At 43.6% G+C, this 22,045-nt stretch overlaps 1 protein-coding gene across 1 annotated transcript in view; it reads right to left on the reverse strand.

Moving 5' to 3' along the window:
- LOC126183892 (FMRFamide receptor) overlaps positions 1-22,045 on the reverse strand; it is a 1,121,637-nt gene that overhangs the window by 1,004,953 nt on the left and 94,639 nt on the right. The gene's annotated exons all lie outside the window — the stretch shown is intronic.

Raw genomic sequence — 22,045 nt, forward strand, 5'->3', positions numbered from 1 at the left:
AGATCTCAGGGTTCAGTCAACAAAATAGGAGACAGTACATGTCAGGTAACGGTTTCTTCTTGTGCTGCATGTCCAATTGCCTGTAATTGCTAAGCATTCGCCTTTTGTTGTGTGAGCACTTACCTCCGGCATAATTATGTCTCTTAGGCTTTTAGCACTCTCTGACAAGTGCCACGACACTTTTGCAAATATTTTTCCGTAAGTCGCTCCAGTATTGATTAACATTAGAAAAATATCCAAAAAACCTTCACCTCCTGTAGTTCCATACGACCTTAGGTCTCTCTCACGCATAGACACTCATTTATCGACAATTATCTTCTGAGCAGGTTTAAGAAGCCGTTTCTCATCCACACAAGACCCTTGTTCATTAGACATGCATGGATGCTGTGAATGTGCGAAGTACCATTTGACCCATTTGCATGAGCAGAAATTTCACTGCACAGCGAACAGCAAACAAAATTGACGTTTTTCTCATCGCCATCCATTATACGCTTAAATACCGTCCAAATTGAACTTCTAAGATTCGTTCCAGGATGTGTGGTTCTGTACTCACTTCTAATTACTTCCTCTTTTCTTGAGATACGCTTCTTCCTCTGCAAACCACGTTTAGATTCTGTGCTCATTTACTGTGTTAAGGAAAAAAAATGGAAAAGTCACACCACTGCACTAAGCACTGCTCTACTTGCCGTTCGCAGACTGCTGCTCGCAAATGCGGTCAGTGCTAGAACCAGCCCGTAGACCGCAGCACACCAGTGTTTGGTCACTGGCTGGCACAATGTGGAGCAGTGCGGCCTCGCCAGGTGGGCTGCGCACGCGACAGGTGTCTGCGACTCTATGCGCGACTCTCCTTGTCGATAGCAAACCGGTGCTGTTGTACGGCACTGCTCGGCCGTGCGGAGACATGATGGACTCGCTTGGCCCGAGGGTGTTGTAGTCCCGTGCGGTCGCAGCCAGCGGGCCGGCCTCTGTGCACGACCCCCCCTGTCTGTCGACTGTTGAGAGTTCATCAGAGTACCTCAAAGTACCACCTACCATATAAAACCTCTGTTACCCGAGAAGTTGCTCCAGCCGTCTAGTACATCACTGACCTGTCGAGGGGAGTCTTACAGTTCTACACCCGACAACGCAGGCCCAGAAATCTGCAGCCAAGGCCGTCACAGAGTCCACGAAGCCTCTGGCTGAGACCCAAACGGAACAAGCCAAAGGATCCCGATCGACTCTGAAAACAATGTTGCAAATTTCGGGCTCTGATTGCATCTGCACGCGGGGCAGTCTTCACCAATTCTGTCAGCTGTCCATATGAACTAAGTATGCAATCAGAACTTATGCGACAGGCGTTATTCCTGCCAACAATAGCAACAACTTCCTGACGACTGCATCCTGCACGGATACCAGCACACTATTCCTCCTCCACATCTTGGATGAGGCCCTCCGGCAGACATACTGAGTTCACATAGGACTTCTTTCCGGAGCTGAGTGCTATTCCCCTAAGGGTCTCCACAAAGCACCTAAAACTGTAACTCTCGATAACTAGCCCCCTCCCCCTCTCTGTGTGCTTGTTCGGGCTCTGCGGAGGGAACGGTTACCTGTTCGCTCACGGGGTGAATGGAGGAGGCCAGAAGGGGAGCCTCCACACTAAAGGCGCAAATTGACAAGCGTATAGCACGTGTGACGTGACACGACACTACAGCGCGACACGTGCCGCACGGGTCGCGCGGGTGCAGCGGATATTGCGACGCGTACACCATACTTCGCACGCGCCGACTGGCGACGCTCTGCGCTGGCTGAACCGAAGCGCACGCAACCTCTTATCTTTCTCAAACGATTTTACAGAAACTATTCTCTGAAAATATATGATTTTTGCCTTACTTGTAGCGTTATATGTCAGCTTCCTGACGAAGTGCCCATCACCTCGCTAATGACCATCCTTATTGTGATGTACACATTTTAGTAAGACACTACGCAAAACTCAAAAAGTTTGCAACGAAAATTAGGGATCGCTATAATTTTGCGTTTGGTGCGTATTACACCATATGTTGCAGCGTATGAAATTTAGCTAACATGCTGAATTTTTGTTTAGACTTGGGAGGAGATCTCTATTTGCCTCCGATCTCGAGAAAATGGATCCCATGTAGCGCGCTCACTTCCGATCTCACGCCCGAGAGAATGAAATACTCGCAACATCTCTCCTATCTCCTAAACCGCTCGAGACATCGAAACGAAAGTTTGGCGAATGATAGCACACAAGGAGGAGAGTGTTTGGCCAATTATTAAACACACGGAACTTTCTTATCTATGGCGATATATCACTATTTATACTTCTTCTTTTATTTATTTCACTCCAGTGACTAATTTTTTAAGAGTTATCGACAGCTAGCGAAACAAGAGCTTCCTAGTACGAAAATAAACATGAAATTTCTTCTTTTATGTTACTGCAAACCGATGCTATGAGGTTTTTCGTAAGCTATCGAGCTCTGTGATTGCCAATTACTTGTTTAATGAGGCCCTCCGTTTCGGAATTCTTCTCAATAGCTGCTGTGAGATGAGTTTAGCAAATTACATTATGACAAAGGAAGTACAATTAAACAAGTCACCAAGAGAAATGTGGCCTTTACTCATAAATGGTGATACTTCTTCGAATGAGAAAAGGTTTACAACTCACACAAAAACAAATTGGCAATTCTGTTGGAATTTCGGTGGAATCCCCGTAACCCATCGTATTTTTAACACTGAGCGACGGGAATGGAAACTTACCAAAGGATTTTATTCCTTCTCTTGATCTGAGCAGTATTAAAATACAGTAATTACGAGCGTTCCTTCAGGCGGAATGATAGGCACATGCCAGATACTGTTTACTCACCTAGGGCTTGCCAAACTGACAATGCGTGATCGTGAATACAATAGTTGTTATTGAGAAAAATAAACAATTGATCTGTCGCACAACACAATGGTCATTATATAGTCAGCAGCGAAGGATAATGCGTGCGACAGGAATGCACAAGCTAGCCCTGTGTGCCTTGTGAGATGGAGTTCGAAAAACATTGTCACGAAAGTAGATCTGCCTTTGTCAGCAGCACATTTCAACAAATTAAATATATCTAATCATAACACTCTTTTAGGATATTCCTACTTTCGTAATAATACCGACCATTTTCTTCATTTGTGTAGCCTGTTGTAGTATAATTAGTTTATTAATGTTGATAATTTCCTTGCAACAATTGAAATGCTTTTTCTCATCACGGTGAACCAATTAAAACATTGTTATTTGTGACTGCTTTCCGACTGTTTCTAGCTTGCAGTGGAAATATGTTGTTCACATGCATGTAGTACAGTGTGTCGTATTACATTATTACATCCATATCAGAGAAATCACAGTGAAACTTCTATACTTCAGATCTTGGACGCTTTTTACCACAAGAAGAAAGGGATCACACCTGTAATGACTATCCCTTGCTTCCTTATTCACTACCCTCTGTCCCTTCTTGCGATCTGAACACATCGCGGAGGCATGTGGTGCAATTCCAGCTGCCAATGGCTCATCAGTTACTGAAGTATACATTTTTCTTGACAGAAGAAAAACAAAACAAAACTATGCATATATAAATAACAGAAAAGTATAACGTGCTAACGAAGAAAGCAGGAGCGTTTAAATGGCGAAAAACGAAACACTACCCAAAGGCAATAAAATTCAGTACACAGTAAGGCAAAATTTATCGTATTGGCAATACTACCACTGCTGATATGCGCAGTTCCGATGTGAGCATATGGCCGGGCTACTTTTCCGCTCCCCTCCTCAAATTTCCCACGTTGCTAGCGAGGCAAGCGCGACGCGCGACGCGCGGCGCGAGAAACTGTGCCTCAACCACAGCGCCGCGCGACCTGGCGCAGGCGCGTGTAGCGTCCCAGTCGCGTCGCGTCGCAATTTGCGCAGTCCCGTTTGAACCTGTGATGTTACAAAAACGCGCGCTGCGCTGCGTCGCGCCACACGCGCTATACGCGTCTCAATTTGCGCCTAGCCAGATCACAAGAAGGGGCAGAGGGTAGCGAATGTGGAAGCAAGGAATATCATAAAATCATGTGATTAAGAAACAAGGCAGGAAAGTAAAAATAAAAGGATCTTCTCGCTGCATTGAATGCTGGCGTATCTGTACGATCTGTTACAAAAATTTAGAAACAGATAATCTCCACAGGTGTGATCCCTTTGTGCTCCTGGTAAAAAGCGTCCTAGATCTGAAGTATAGAAGTTTCACTGTGATTACTCTGATATGGATGTAATAATGTAATACGACACACTGTACTACATGCATGTGAACATCACATTTCCACTGCAAGCAGTCACAAATAACAATGTTTTAATTGGTTCGCCATGATAAGAAAAAGCATTTCAATTGTTGCACGCACATTATCAGCATCAATAAACTAGTTATACAACAGGCTACACAAATGAAGAAAATGGTTGGTATTATTACGAAAGTAGGAATATCCTAAAAGAGTATTATGATTAGATATATTTAATTTGTTGTAATGTACTGCTGACAAAGGCAGATCTACTTTCTTGACAATGTTTTTCGAACTCACAAGGCACACATAGCTATCTTGTGCATTCCTGTCGCGCGCATTATCCTCCGCTGCTGACCGTTGTGTTGTGCAACAGATCATTTGTTAATTTTTCTCAATAACAACTATTTTATTCGCGATCACACATTGTCAGTTTGGCAAGCCCTAGGTGAGTAAACAGTATCTGGCATGTGCCTATCACTCCACATGAAGGAACGCTCGTCATTATTTTAATACTGCTCAGATCAAGAGAAGGAATAAAATCCTTTGGTAAGTTTCCATTCCAGTCGCTCAGTGTTAAACATACAATGGGTTACGGGGATTCCATCAAAATTCCAACAGAATTGGCAATCTATTTTTGTGTGAGATGCTAACCTTTTTTCATTCGAAGAAGCATCACCGTTTGTGAGTAACGGCCACATTTCTCTTGGTGACTGGTTTAATTCTACTTCCTTTGTCACAGTGTAATTTGCTAAACTCATCTCACAGCAGCTATTGAGAAGAATTCCGAAACGGAGTACCTCATTAAACTAGTAATTGGCAATCACACACCTCAATAGCTTACGAAAAACCTCATAGTGTCCGTTTGCAGTAACATAAAAGAAGAAATTTCATGTTTATTTTCATACTAGGAAGCTCTTGTTTCGCTAGCTGTCGATAACTCTTAAAAAATCAGTCACTGGAGTGAAATAAATAAAAAGGGAAGTATAAGTACTGATATATCGCCATAGATAAGAATGTTCCGTGTGTTTAAGAATTGGCCAAACACTCTCCTCCTTGTGTGCTATCATTCGCCAAACTTTCGTTTCGATGTCTCGAGCGGTTTAGGAGATGTGAGAGATGTTGTGAGTATTTCATTCTCGCAGGCGTGAGATCGGAAGTGAGCGCGCTACATGGGATCCATTTTCTCGAGATCGGAGGCAGATAGAGTCCTCCTCCCAAGTTTAAAAAAAAATTCAGCATGTTAGCTAAATTTCATACGCAGCAACATATGGTGTAATACGCACCAAACGCAAAATCATAGCGACCCCTAATTTTCGTTGCAAACTTTTTGAGTTTTGTGTAGTGTCTTACTAAAATGTGTACATCACAGTAAGAACGATCATTAGCGAGGTGATGGGCACTTCGTTACGAAGCTGACATGTCTTGTCACGTCACACGTGCTATACGCGTCTCAATTTGCGCCTAGCCTAACGACTCGGCCTCGAGCGGGGCGAACGCGTTACCACCTGCCACTCACCCAGTGGTAAGTGTAGATCCAACGTGTCTGCTACACTGGAAGATGTAGAGAGTATTCGAGCCAGTGGAGGTTAAACATCTAACCACTGCTGACAATGGGCATCAGTTTCGAATGAGAAGAAAGTATAATCATTTAACATCTGCTACATCGGTAAGCATGCGCCAACGTGTGAACCTAGTATGTTCCAAAACGCTGCGCATAAAAACGGGATTTCCTGGTGTTCATTCCTCTGGTGATAAGTGTTTTGGATAGCCCTTGGGCTAGGGATCATTTGCATACCAACACAATGATCGTCTTAGTGTCATTATCCTACGGTACAGGGTCAAAATATGGCTATCACACACTTCCTCCTGCTTAGGCAAATGGAGGAAATCACTTGGTTCTTTTTGGATTTGATATAGTCTATAGTAGGCTTTTATGGGCGGTTCCTCAGCAAAAAACGGGTTCTTTACTGTATTTTCACCGCCACCAGCGGGTAAAAACCCAGCGAGGTTCCCAAGATGGCTATGCACAGCAAATGGCTGAAAGTTCCACGGTATATCCCTAAGATCCCGATCACTAGCAACTTCCAAAGCTTTCTTGACACATTTATGCCTTTCGAAGATGCAGAGGCTTACAGTTACCCTACTTCTACATGGAATATCCGGTAGGAGGCGAAATCTAAATAATAAATAACCGCAGCAAGTTTCTTAAATTCTCTAGGCATTTATCTAGACGTGCCCTCGCCCCGTTTTCAAGAATCCTTAGCCGTTATCGACAAAAACACAAATTATTTTTTGGGTAGCAGAGATTTCGAGACGGCCATGCACAGATTAAATATAATTTTTACGATGTATTTCTAATATCCCGAGTTGAACAACCTTGAAAATTTTATTAATACTTTTAATCATTTCCTCAGACATAAGGTTCAAAATTACCCTTCTTGCACATGTAAAACACTCATGTAAAATCTAATGTAAGGTGAAAACGTAGTTTGTAAAGTTATGTAGCACGGAGAAATACGCTATAAAGTGTCTCCGTTACCTTCTTGAAACCCGCTGTTGTCGTACTGAAGCCCATGAATTTTTTTTTTTTTTTGGCACGTAAAATACGGTGTGAGGTGTAAAATTAAGTTGACATTATTTAAATTTCACATGAATAAACTATCTAAATTTTAATGACTAATACATTTCTTTCCATACGAGTTATATGATTTGTTGCAGCAGGAAAAATAACGGAACCAGCTGAAAAATGCTCGTATCGGAGCAGAAAAAATGCGATTACATATCTGTTTGTTTAAACGACTCTGATTGGAAAGTGTGGAAGCAGCTGCCTCGTTCCACCGTCCTCAGCATCTTTAAAACGTTCCTAAAACTTTGGCATATAAACATATTTAAACATATTCGCGCATTATAAACTGAGACAGAAGAAGGGAATTGCAGTGGCAAAGAGACGGAAAAGTATAAATACTGGTAGATAGTAGACAGTGGTTGTGTTAAACATAGAGACAGTGCTAGTAAAAGAGTGAAGGAGACAGAGTCGGGGGGGGGGGGGGGTAGGAATAATGTGAATGAGGCGGTGGACGTGGGTGAGAGCCTGTGACAGTGAGAGGCAGAGTGTAAAGGAGTAACAGTGACAACGAGGAAGAGAGAGATGGCGACAGAAGAGACAGCAGCAACAGGAAGGAATGAATGAGATAGAAGCATAAGAGAGAGCAATAGGGAGACAGTGTCACTGAGAGGAGATTGTAGTAGTAGGAAAGAACGAAGGGGACTGTGGCTGTGACATAAGAAACTATGACAGAGAAACACAGAGCGGTACTTACAATGAGTTGGGCTGAATGAGTGAGTAAGAAAGGGCAAATAGGAGTGGATGGATATGGGCGACTTACAGCGATCGGCTAGTGAGTGTGAGTGGGTTACAGTTAGGGGAGTTTGTGGGAATTTGAGGTGCGTTACATGTAAAAAGAAGCGCTGATATGTTCGCATGAAAAAAATATTGTGAAAATTCTTAGAGATGCTGAGGAACGTAGAATAAGGCCGTGGGTACACCAATTTTCAGTCACAGTCTTTAAAAGTATCAGAAATGTATACCCATTTTCTGGGCTCCGATAGGAGCATTTTTCCGCTGGCTATCTCTATGAAGTTTGATAAATAACCGACTGGTGTTCCATGTTGTAATGGATTTCATTTACGTAAACGTGATTTGGGCACAATTATCGGCGCTATGTCATACTTTGTTTTGCTGCCCTTCTCCGCATCGCCAGACATTTCTCAGAATCAAACAAATTCTCTAAATCGTTTGTTGAACATTGATTACACGTTGATTACTTTCCACTTCAGTATCACCCTCAGCAGTAAGTTACATTGCTGGAAAGGAAATTTCATGGAGGATTCATCTTTAAGTAGTACAATTAATATCTGCTATTTGATATGATGGCCTGTCAGACATTAACTGTCATATCTGCCTTTCCCGTTTCCTAACTGTCATAGTTTTATGAGCATCATACATTTCATATACTAGCGTATTCTTCAATGTTGTGCTTCGAATTCAAACGTGTTTTTTCTGTCATGTATATAAAATTTGTTATTCCAGTCTGATGCTGTATTGAATATGAATACCAATACAGGCAAGCAGAGTATAAAATACAAAACAAATAAAACAAATTTTGTGATACGTTCGGTGATTTTACAGCTAATCGAGAATTTACACCTTTGTTTTCAACAAAAATTTAAGCAACTATTACTTATTTTCAACAGAGAACAACAGTAAAGGTTTTGACTTTTCAATTGTAATTTTAAACTTTCATTCATTAATAGTGTCCAGTACCGGCCTGTTTCTCTGTTCGCGGTTTACAGAAAAACGAACACTGCACAGTCATAGCTAAAGTTATCCATACTAAATAAAATTAAGAAAAATGTTGATTATTCAGTGCATTTCAAAACGTGAATAGTAAAATACGTCTATCTTTTATCGAACGATTTATGGCTATAACAGTGTTTTTCGCAGGTTTCTTCATTCCCATTCAGCGGCAGATTCGACGCGTTACCGGACAATTCGCATTTTAATCCCTCATAAGAATGGGCAATATAACCAGTATCAGCATTAAAATAAAAGCTTGATCTTGTTAACAGATTAACACTTTGTTGTGCGAACGTCGTCCAATATCATTAAAGCACTGGAAATATTTTACCGTGAAAATTTAGTTACCAGTAATCTTCACAATACAGCCGCTAGGTAAAGGATAAAAAAAAAAAACAAAGAAAAAAAAAAGGACAGAGCGGCAGTGGCGCAAAGCGCTGAGCGAAATATACGGAAGACTCCAGTATCTGGTGCGTAATACTAGATATGAATATTCAGAGGCTCACGGTTTACTGTAGCAACCCGCTGACAAAACACGGACGTCCTCTTTCTCTCTGGTACGAGATTTTCCTAAAAACTCGAACAGCTAAACGTCTTAATTCTTAAGTGAAATTAGTAGTTATTGTAGTCTTCAGCTCGATGAGTTTTTCGATGCAGTTCTTTGTGTCTGCTTGTTAGCAGTGCCAGATATTACAAGCCACAACGGTGCCTATACAAAGTTTAATGCAAAGCATGGAACCAAAAGACCCAACAGAACTTATCATTGCGGATATATTTGGATCATTACCTGTATTTTACGGAGGATTTTTATATACCTTCGTAGCATTAGATACATATTTTAAATCTATGAAGCTGTATTCCAGAAAAAAGCCTAAGTCGAAACAGGTAAACCGTGGAAACACAGTTTCGTTCGCATAGTAAAGCCAAAGATTACCCAGTCTGATAATGGTATCTGGTTCATAGACAACAAGTTTGACGAACATTGTAAACTCACCATACTCAGAATATCAAAGTCTCTCTTTGCTTTCCACATGGAAAACCCAGCCAAAGGATTATGAAGGAAAGATTGTGTAGGAGATATTGTACCAAGAGGTACACATAAGGCTCTTGGATTCACTCCTTGTGAATGAATGTTTTTTGAGAGGCCAGCAAATATCATCCTTGTTAAGACTAAAGAGAAACCATGGACGATTACAGTTGAAATAAAAAAATACATGTATTTAATGCCATTTCATCGTGTAAACCTCTACTCATGTTAAGGCTTATAAACTGATACACCACAACTCTAAAAACTCTGAAGTACGAGAGATGTAGTTGTTTGAAACCTTATTTCTGTTAATCTGGAACATAATAAGTAGAGTTGTGAAACTACAGTAGGCTGCTGTAGATTACCTACAATTAGTGAACGTACACAACGGTAGTTTTCTTACTACACTACTGGCTATTGAAATTGCTACACCAAGAAGAAATGCAGATGATAAACGGGTATTCATTGGACAAATATATTATACTAGAACTGACATGTGATTACATTTTCACACAATTTGGGTACATAGATCCTGAGAAATCAGTACCCAAAATAACAACCTCTGGCCGTAATAAGGGTCTCGATACGCCTGGGCATTAAATCAAACAGAGCTTGGATGGCGTGTACAGGTACAGCTGCCCATGCAGCTTCAACACGATACCACAGTTCATCAAGAGTAGTGACTGGCGTATTGTGACGAGCCAGTTGCTCGTCCACCATTGACCAAACGTTTTCAATTCGTGAGAGATCTGGAGAGTGTGCTGGCCAGGGCAGCAGTCGAACATTTTCTGTATCCAGAAAGGCCCGTACAGGACCTGCAACATGCGGTTGTGCATTATCCTGCTGAAATGTAGGGTTTCGCAGGGACCGAATGAAGGGTAGAGTTACGGGTCGTAACACATCTGAAATGTAACTTCCACCATTCAAAGTGCCGTCAATGTGAACAAGAGGTGACCGAGACGTGCAGCCTATAGCACCCCATACCATCAGGCCGGGTGATAAGCCAGTATGGCGATGACGAATACACGCTTCCAATGTGCGTATACCGCGATGTAACCAAACACGGATGCCACCATCATGATGCTATAAGTAGAACCTGGATTCATCCAAAAAAATGACGTTTTGCCATTGTGCACCCAGGTTCGTCGTTGAGTACACCATCGCAGGAGCTCTTGCCTGTGATGCAGCGTCAAGGGTAACCGCAGCCATGGTCTCCGAGCTGATAGTCCATGCTGCTGCAAACGACGTCGAACTGTTCGTGCAGACGGTTGTTGTCTTGCAAACGTCCCCATCTGTTGACTCAGAGATCGAGACGTGGCTGCACGATCCGTTACAGCCCTGCGGATAAGATGCCTGTCATCTCGACTGCTAGTGATACGAGGCACTTGGGATCCAGCGCTGCGTTCCGTATTAGCCTCCTGAACCCACCGATTACATATTCTGCTAACAGTCATTGGATCTCGACGAACGCGAGCATCAATGTCGCGATACGATAAACCGCAATCGCGATAGGCTACAATCCGACCTTTATCAAAGTCGGAAACGTGATAGTACGCATTTCTCCTCCTTACACGAGGCATCACAACCAGGCAACGCCGGTCAACTGCTGTTTGTGTATGAGAAATCGGTTGTAAACTTTCCTCATGTCAGCACGTTGTAGGTGTCACCACCGGCGCCAACCTTGTGTGAATGCTCTGAAAAGCTAATGATTTGTATATCACAGCATCTTCTTCCTGTCGGTTAAATTTCGCGACTGTAGCACGTCATCTTCGTGGTGTAGCAATTTTAATGGCCAGCAGTGTAGCTTTGGTCACTTTAGCAACGGCAGTGGTAACAGCGGTTCCCTTTATATCATCGAAGTTAAGCGTTGGCGGGCTTGGATGGGTGACCATGCGGGTCTGCTGAGCCCTACTGGTAAGCCGCGTGGTTTGAGTCCCCATGTCACGGATTGCGTGGTCCCTCCCGCCGGATGTTTCTCTTATTCATAAACAACTTTCTAATTTGACTGTAATGAAGAGCGTTCTATTGAGTACAAAATAACGACGGTAATTATATTTTTTTATGTTTCTCATGCAAACTGTACTCACATCAGAAGTAATTCGTATGGTTTCATAAAAGCACAGAAGGTATGCAATCAACTAGCTTTTATTACTTACAAAATGCAATTTATGTTCTGTAAGGATATAAAGTACAAAATGTGCAAACACTGAATGGTCTGTGGTTCTAATTATGTGTAAAACAAACAGTCGAACAAACAAAAAACCAAAGAGAAATCGGCAGCTACCAATTTCTCTCTTACACATACATTTATGTTTCTTTCTCTACCACTGCCACAGATACTACCGGAATCCTGCCATTTACTTCGCCACCTAGGTAGTGTAGCAGAACTGTAGAACCGTAGTTTTGATAGAGCGCAGCTCTACTAATGAGCAATGAAAAAGCACTGCTCTCTCAATTGCTTGGGGAAAATAAACTGAGCAGCTAGGATAGTAGAATAAAGAACTGTGCTTTGTAGCTTGTAACTAAATACAGGTAAAAGAATAACAACCACGAATGCTCCGTTGCTGCTTAATTGTATACCAGTATAATTTAATAGATTTTATATAAAACACAAGCAACACAGAAGTGATTAATAGTTACGTCATGGTCTAAAGGTAATTGTGACCAGATGCATTGCTGAGCCATGTTTCGTTCGCTGCAATTAGGGATAAGAATGAAAAAAAATTCGGTATGTATAATTTGATCGTAGTTACGTAATGATGCTTTTTACCTTGGTTTTAATAGAAAAGGAGTACTGTGTAGAACATTTAGGACATCTTTTGCCTTTGTAATTATGCGTTATGCATTCGTTTGTTGATTAATGTTTTTGTGTGCATTAAACTGACTTATACAGTACTCTACTTTCTGTATTACTGTTCAGAGGTCAAGTGGAGGATGTAGGTCAGGGGGTGTGTGTGCTGAAACGTATCCGTCTGGACCCTGCAGGGTTGGCATTCTGGGTGCATGTCAGTGCATCTGCATGTGTGTGAGAGCGTTTCCCGCACTGCTGCTCTTCCTTAGGCGATCGTCACTGAACTGCTGGGTGGCAGAGAGAGAGAGAGAGAGAGAGAGAGAGACAGAGACAGAGAGAGCGCCAGCAGGCTGCGCATTGTCGTTACGTTTTCTCGTGTGTTTTCATGATCTAAGTGATTTAAGTGCTGCTTGGCTATATTTCATTGCCCTATTTAATATAGTGAAATTAACAGTTTCTGTGCTAATTATTCTGCCTCTGAGTGTGTTGTGTGCCTGTTGTGTGGGAGGAATCTTGATATCGGAGAGCGACTGCGTCTATCACAAGTTTAGTCGTATCATTAAAACACTGATTCGTTTTTAAAATTTTAGCATGCTTGTTGCTCCTTGACAGAGGAACGATTCATTTCTGGCAAATTACTCGTTCAAATTCCTTGATCCTGCCTTATTGCATCCTGTAACTTTTGAAGTTGGCCTGTTACATTAGCTTTGTCTGTAACTGCTGATCTTCTACTTCGGACAGCAATTTTGGAGGAGCTGTTGAATATTTCAATGTGATTTGTAACTATCACCTGTATTTCTTGCAGAGGGGCCAAACATTTCTTATGTAAACCATCTGCTCTCCCATCAAAGCTTGATTCGAGTCGGCAGTTTTCGATTTCAAAAGGTTCTAAATTGTTTTCCCTTATTTAGATACCTGTTCTTTCACAGCAGTAGTTTCGCTCTATATACCAGATACTGATTCTAACATCTTGAGTAGCGAATATGACTTGCTACAACACTTTCTGCGTTGTGGGGTGGAATGGCGACGTCGTGAGTTGTGGTGGCCGTAGTGGCGGACCTGCAGCCTGGACAGCTGTTACGCTTCGGCTAACTACTTGCCTGGGGCGCCGTACGCAGTTGTGCTAAACTGTGGGTCACCTACCCGCTAATGGCGGAGGCTGTGACGGCGTACAAGGAGCCTTTCGTGACAGGCGCCAAGGTTGCTTTTCTAAAATTCTTAATTTGGAGCTGCCCGGATGTCTGTCAGAAAAACGTAGCCAAGAAGCGTGCGCAAATCTATGTGGGCTACTTCCAGGTGGGATTGGAATGATGGGGTTAAGTGAACAAAAATTACGAGGTCTTCAGTACCTCCAGCCTATATGTGTTAAGCTAGCAAGAATCCTCAGGTGGGAAGGGCACAGAAGACAAGTCCTGATGAACCAAACGTTAACTGATAATCAGTAAAACCAAGAGACAGAAGCATGTATAAGTGAGAGAGAAGTAATATGATGAAGATGGGTGAGTTGCTGCACCCAGAAAGCAGCTCGAGCCCTTGTGGACAGGTGATGCATCGAGAGATGCACCCTCTGTATCAGACCAGTGTTTCCTCACACTGCATTACAACAAGAAAACTATTCTACATCTACATCTACATGATTACTCTGCAATTCACATTTAAGTGCTTGGCAGAGGGCTCATCGAACCACAATCATACTACGAGGTGCATTCAAGTTCTAAGGCCTCCGATTTTTTTCTCTCGACTGGAAAGAGATAGAAACATGCCCATTGTTTTAAAATGAGGCCGCGTTCAGTGTCAATACGTCTCAGAGATGGCAGCACCGTACGGCAGATGGAATTTTACCGTCAGTGGGGAGAATGAGAACTGTTTTAAATACTTAAAATGGCGACGTTTTCCTTACTTGAACAGCGTGCAATCATTCGTTTTCTGAATTTGCGTGGTGTGAAACCAATTGAAATTCATCGACAGTTGAAGGAGACATGTGGTGATGGAGTTATGGATGTGTCGAAAGTGCGTTCGTGGATGCGACAGTTTAATGAAGGCAGAACATCGTGTGACAACAAACCGAAACAACCTCGGGCTCGCACAAGCCAGTCTGATGACATGATCGAGAAAGTGGAGAGAATTGTTTTGGGGGATCGCCGAATGACTGTTGAACAGATCGCCTCCAGAGTTCACATTTCTGTGGGTTCTGTGCACACAATCCTGCATGACGACCTGAAAATACGTCATCCAGGTGGGTGCCACGAATGCTGACGGACGACCACATGGCTGCCCGTGTGGCATGTTGCCAAGCAATGTTGACACGCAACGACAACATGAATGGGACTTTCTTTTCGTCGGTGGTGACAGTGGATGAGGCGTGGATGCCAATTTTCAATCCAGAAACAAAGCGCCACTCAGCTCAATGGAAGCACACAGATTCACCGCCACCAAAAAAGTTTCGGGTAACCGCCAGTGCTGAAAAAATGATGGTATCCATGTTTTGGGACAGCGAGGGCGTGATCCTTACCCATTGCGTTCCGAAGGGCACTACGGTAACAGGTGCATCCTACGAAAATGTTTTGAAGAACAAATTCCTTCCTGCACTGCAACAAAAACGTCCGGGAAGGGCTGCGTGTGTGCTGTTTCACCAAGACAAAGCACCCGCACATCGAACTAACGTTACGCAACAGTTTCTTCATGATAACAACTTTGAAGTGATTCTTCATGCTCCCTACTCACCTGAACTGGCTCCTAGTGACTTTTGGCTTTTCCCAACAATGAAAGACACTCTCCGTGGCCGCACATTCAACAGCCGTGCTGCTATTGCCTCAGCGATTTTCCAGTGGTCAAAACAGACTCCTAAAGAAGCCTTCGCCGCTGCCATGGAATCATGGCGTCAGCGTTGTGAAAAATGTGTACGTCTACAGGGCGATTACGTCGAGAAGTAACGCCAGTTTCATCGATTTCGGGTGAGTAGTTAATTAGAAAAAAAAATCGGAGGCCTTAGAACTTGAATGCACCTCGTATCTCTCTACCATTCCACTCCCGAACAGCGCGCGGGAAAAACGAACACCTAAACCTTCCTGTTCGAGCTCTGATTTCTCTTGTTTTATTTTGATGATCGTTCCTACCTATGTAGGTTGGGCTCAACAAAATATTTTCGCATTCGGAAGAGAAAGTTAGTGACTGAAATTTCGTAAATAGATCTCGCCGCGACGAAAAACGTCTTTGCTTTAATGACTTCCGTCCCAACTCGCGTATCATATCTGCCACACTCTCTCCCCTATTACGTGATAATACAAAACGAGCTGCCCTTTTTTGCACCCTTTCGATGTCCTCCGTCAATCCCACACCGCGCAGCAATATTCTAACAGAGGACGAACGAGTATAGCATAAGCTGTCTCTTTAGTGGACTTGTTGCATCTTCTAAGTGTCCTGCCAACGAAACGCAACCTTTGGCTTGCCTTCCCCACAATATTATCTATGTGGTCTTTCCAACTGAAGTTGTTCGTAATTTTAACACCCAGGTACTTAGTTGAATTGACAGCCTTGAGAATTGTACTATTTATCGAGTAATCGAATTCCAACGGATTTCTCTTGGAACTCATGTGGATCACCTCACACTTTTCGTTATTTAGAGTCAACTGCCACCTGCCACACCATACAGCAATCTTTTGTAAATCGCTTTGCAACTGATACTGGTCTTCGGATGACCTTACTAGACGGTAAATTACAGCATCATCTGCGAACAACCTAAGAGAACTGCTCAGAGTGTCACTCAGGTCATTTCTATAGATCAGGAACAGCAGAGGTCCCAGGACGCTTCCCTGGGGAACATCTCGATGATTTGCCGTCTATTACTACGAACTGAGACCTTCCTGACAGGAAATCACGAATCCAGTCACACAACTGAGACGATACCCCATAGGTAAGAGAATAACGGCGACGAGATAGTAAACCAACAACAAATGTAACAGAATCAGAACAATTAAAAAGATGAGAAGGGCAGGTGCCGTGTCGGACTGCCGAGAGAAAGTCAGCCATGTGATTCTGGGTTTGAGCAGGCAACGTGTCACCTCTCCAATCCCTCAAGCGGCCGACTAGGCCAATGTGCCCTACCTCACAGAGAAGAGTCGAAACCACCCTCACGGCACGGGTAAAACGTAAAACCAGATCATCCACTTTGCTGTCGTTCCGTGGCACCAGAGGCAATGTGCCAACAAGTTTAAGGTTTCGACGTATGGTGACTAAACTGGGGCCAAACGTCCAGTTCCGGTACCCATATCTCCAAAATCGGCTTCCTGGTTGCGAATTGGCCAACCAGTCAGGAGGTTCGTTCCCTGGAATCCCAACGTCAACTGGGGCTCAGACAAAGACAACCGACTGCACATCCTGATGAAGGTCAGAAAGGCGATTGAGTGTCGAGGGTGGCACTGGTCGATAGCCTGAAGACTGCTAAAGTGGTCACTGTCGATTAAGAACGTCTCGCACATGGAAGAAAGAACGTGACTGAGGCTCGGGCGATGGCCCCCAATTCGGCAGTGAATACACTGTATCCGTTTGGCAGACAGCATAGTTCACTGCACCTTGAATGTATAAAGGCAAAACCGGTTCGCCCGTTGACCATAGAGCCGTCAGTGTATACCACTTCTGAATCCGGATATGCATTAAGGACGGCCAGGAACAGGTGGCGACAAACCATGGGGTCTCAGCCCAAAGGATGTGTCGAGAGAGATCCGAGGACGGTCTATAGACGATTGCTCCCTGACAAGACGCTCATCGCCGGGCGGGAAGTTGGAGTTCAGAGCAGCGACACGGTATGCGAACTGTGACCGTGACACCAGTCCTGGACCGCTTTTGTGGGAGGCGCATCTCCCTATCAGGAAACACGACACGGTAATTCGGATGCACAGAGTGTAGTGAATGCGTGTCGCATAGTAGAGCAGCAGCTATTGGCGAGTGATCTGTAGTGGAGGAACTGTAGCGTATGCGAGTAGGCTGTTCACAGGACTGGTCAGAAAAGTACCTTTCACGAATCGGAACGCACAGTGGTGTGTCGGGTGCAGCATCAACAGTACTCAGGGCGATGCTGATCCATATGCCGGACTCCTATAATCAGGAATACGCAGGATGAGAGGTTTGTAAAGTCGTGGAAGTGTAGAGCGATTTGCGCCCCATTTGTTGCTGTTGCTACTAAGGCAGCGATGACTATTAAGCTGTGACCGCACGTTCACTCCTCACTCCTCAAGCTCGGGGGGGGGGGGGGGGGAGGGAGCTACGTGAACCAGGCATCAAAGACTAGACCCAGAAAGCGATAAAACTCCACCACTTTGACCAACTGGCGGTCGAAGTCGAGTTTTGTTAGTGAATGGGCATAAAGACGGCGACAGAAGTGTATGACACATGTCTTGCTAGCTGAAAACCGGAAACCATGGGTAGAGACCAGAAGAGCGCCTTTCGTACTGCACCCTGCAGTCAGTGTTCAGCAACATCGACATGTGCCTCCAGGTCACTTCTCACAAGATCATTGTCCTTTGGACGATTTATGAAATAAAGCGAGTTTCCCCGCCGATGTCCCACTTGTAACAAACCAGGTCGCTCTCCGCTACTAAGATTGCTTGTTCACAATTGACACACATCACATTCAAGGGAAGAATATTTTACGCTGGAGTTGAATATCAGGCTCACACAGACAAAGGTTGTAATGCAACACAAGCATGGAGAACTTAAATCGTGCAGATCACAAAAACACGAAAAAACTCTAAGAAAATGCGCAGCTGTGCCCCCCATTGGCGACCTCTCTTTCTGCTGCCCATGAGTCGATTGTCGACCACCCCAAGAGAGGCCGTGGAGCAGGTAGCGAGCTCACGCACATCGTGGCACTGACCACTATCCGGCTTGCAAGCCATACAGGTTCTAGCCTGATATCTTTCAAATTATAGTAGAATACGTTTCTAGTTCTCTTCAATCCCGAAATGTATGTTCTGGCCATAATTGGGAGTCCATGGAATAAATGTCTGAAGAGTTTCTAATAGCCACCGATTAGATTACAATAAGTAGGCCAATACTCTTCGTTATGGAATTTATAGTCAGAAGATCTTCAAGAATTTTCAATGTATCAGAAAGACAAACTACGCTGAACACACATTGACGGAAAACAAATCGCAACAAGAAGTAGTTGTGCAACATAAATGGAAAGTTGCTAGGCCTGCTTCTACATCTGAAAGATGACGTATATTCCAGTTTTACGCCAGCCGCATAGGAGTAACGCTAGTACCGCCACTAGGACGATGAAAATTTGGTTTGCTTTAAAAACATGCTGTAATGGTCGTGAGCGTTAGTTACTTTTGAAATTGGACGTGGTGAGTTGATATAAGTCGAGCATGTTTTTAAGGCGACAAAGACACCATTATCAGCGCCTCACTGATTTTGAACAAGGTCGTGTAATGGGGCTACGAGAAGCTGCATGTTCCTTCCGCGACATTGCAGAAACATCTGGCAAGAATGTAGCCACTGTACATGATTGCTGGCGGCGGTAGTCACAAGAATATACGGTCGCATGAAGACCGGGCTCCGGACGGCCACGTGGCACTACCGACAGGAAAGTCAATCGTGATCGGTATATGGCTCTGGCGCTTCGTACTGCATCTGCATCAGCGATTTTGGCAGCAGTTGGCACCACAGTGACACAAGGAAATATCACAAATCGGTTACTTCAGGGGCAGTTCCGAACCAGACGCTCCGTATCGTGCATTCCACTGACCACAAACCACTGCCATTTGCGACTTCAGTGGTATTAAGCGAGAGATCATTAGAGGACACGATGGAGGACTGTTGTGTTTTCTGATGAAATGTGGTTCTGTCTCGGTGCCAGTGACGGCCTGTGTTGGTTAGAAGGAGGCCAGGTGGGAGCCTGGAAACAGCCTGTCTGCGTGCTACACACTATGGACTTACACCTGGAGTGATGGTCTAATGCGCGATTTCGTATGACTGCAGAGGCACTCTCGTGGTTATCCCACGCACTCTAACAGCAAATCTGTACGTCAGTCTGGTGATTCGACCTATTTTACTGCCATTCATTAACAGCACTCTAGAGGGTGTTTTTCAACAGGATAACACTCGCCCGCATACTGCTGTTGTGACCCAACATGCTCTACAGAGTGATGACATGTTGCTTCGGTCTTCTTGATCATCCGATCTATCTTCATTTGAGGGGATATGGGACATCATCGGACGACAACTATAGCGTCATCCACCAACAGCATTAACTGTCCCTGTATTGATCGACCAAGCGCTGCAGGCATGGAACACCATCCCACAAACTGACATCCGGCACCTGTTCAACACAATACATGGCCATTTTCATATTTGCATGCAACATTGTGGTCATTACAGCGCTTATTAATGTACCAGTATTTCACATTTGCAACGGCTTATCTCGTGCTTACATTAACCTGTGATCTTGTCATGTTAATCGCTTAAGTACGTTACCTGCACTTACGTGCTCCTGAAATTTCATTGCTCTACATTAATTATCTTTTTGTGTTATGGTTTTTTCCGACAGTGTATTACCGCGAGTTGCCCTACGGCCCTTGAGGATCAGCACTGACAGGCATGCTGCGAGTTAGAGGTTCGAATCCTACTACTAGCAAATATTTCTTATTTGGTGTTTATTATGTTTGGAAAGTTCTCCAACTTCTGGATATGGCAGCACTCTCTCAGTTCTGATCCGGTTATACATTGTTATCTGTAATATAACTGTACTCTGCGTCAGCAGCTCGTGGTCTTGTGTTTGACGTTTCTGACCTTCGATCACAGAACCCCACATTCGATTTCAGGCCGGATCGGGGAATTTCTGCGCTCCAGATCAGGTGTATGTGTTGTCGTCATCACCATCTCATTACCATCAACGGCCAAAGTGGCGTGAAATAAAAAGACTTGCACAAGACCACCAGAGTCCCTAGAAAGGAACGTCCGGCCAAAAATGCGATACACACATTTCATTAAATGTTTTGAATTGCGTGCTAGGTGTTGCACTTCACTGGTTACCTTCTTTTGGGTTTGATTGTAGTTAAAGATGTGACAATAATTAGAAAGCACTGATCGTTTGATTCCTTCTTTATTGAGGTGGCTACTCAACGATATGGAAAAAGTTCGCCTTCTTTATATACATTACACATAAGATTATAATAATTATCAGACACATTTAAAAATTTACTGTGCAGATCACGTTACTGCACCAAAGCTGTGCCGCCGTATTAAGAGATTCAGTTAATAACTACTACAGCAACCGATTCTGCTAAAAAAAAATAATCACTGAAGAGAAGGGGTTACAACTAATAAAACCTAAATCTGTAGATTATTAGGAGTGTAATATTTCTGGTTGTGCAGCCATTATATTCTTAGAGCAGTTGAGAAGGAAGCAGTGGGAATATGACGTAATATGGTGTGAGGTACCGACGACAGACGATTTTTTCGGTACGGGCATCGTGAGAAAGACTGCCTAAATTGCGGTCCTTCTTCGCGAATGGCTGCTGCGTTCGGAAGTTGCGAGGCACAATGATAATCTTCTGTTATTAGTATTAGACAAACTAAACGGCGTATATAATTGTACTGCAGATTAAAATATCTTTCAATAACATGCTATCATTCCACTACTTCACAACTATTAATAATCAGCAGAATGTAGCCCGCATTTCGTGGTCGTGCGGTAGCGTTCTCGCTTCCCACGCCCGGGTTCCCGGGTTCGATTCCCGGCGGGGTCAGGGATTTTCTCCGCCTCGTGATGGCTGGGTGTTGTGTGCTGTCCTTAGGTTAGTTAGGTTTAAGTAGTTCTAAGTTCTAGGGGACTGATGACCATAGATGTTAAGTCCCATAGTGCTCAGAGCCATTTGAGCCATCAGCAGAATAATAAACAACTGCTAAATGAAAAGGCAAACGAAGCACTTCGGAGATCTTCGGATCGCGACTAACTTGGATGGCGGGCGAAGTGGTTCGCCTGTAAGATCAGAGTTCGTTCGCCACTGACGGAGGACAGACATATTGTGTACCGCAGTATCAGTTAATACTTAATTTGCTATGCCTAGTTTGTAAATAGGAGAGCTGGTTCAGCAGTGTTGGAGGACAGACATATTGCCTGCTGCAGTCGGCATCAGTTAAGACTTCATTAGCAAACTCCGTTCGTATGGACATGTAGCTGAGGACAGTGTAATAGTATTTACGGAAATACACTGTTAATTATTTTGTTGGAGAATAGAAATTATTTGTGACCGTAAATTGGTATCCAATAGTGCAGTTTCTCGTGTTCTGCTAATAAAAAGCGAGTACCATCCAGTACAAACAAAAATCATTGAAAATTTAATTATTCACATAATATCACTTCGTCGCTAGGAGTTTCTTACAGACTCAAGATAACGGATTCACGGCCTACGTGCTGTTTTCTGCGCAGGGCACAACAACTATAGAATACTTCAGATTAGTGAACATTAATTAGAACCCATATATTTCACTCAGGGCCGTGGAAGCAAATAGGCACCTCGCATGTACTGCAATGTTAGTAAAAATGAGATCGGCGACACGTCATCAGTGGTAACACAGAGGAGGC

The sequence above is a fragment of the Schistocerca cancellata genome, chromosome 4 (genome assembly GCF_023864275.1).
Source record: "Schistocerca cancellata isolate TAMUIC-IGC-003103 chromosome 4, iqSchCanc2.1, whole genome shotgun sequence".
NCBI classification, from domain to species: domain Eukaryota; kingdom Metazoa; phylum Arthropoda; class Insecta; order Orthoptera; family Acrididae; genus Schistocerca; species Schistocerca cancellata.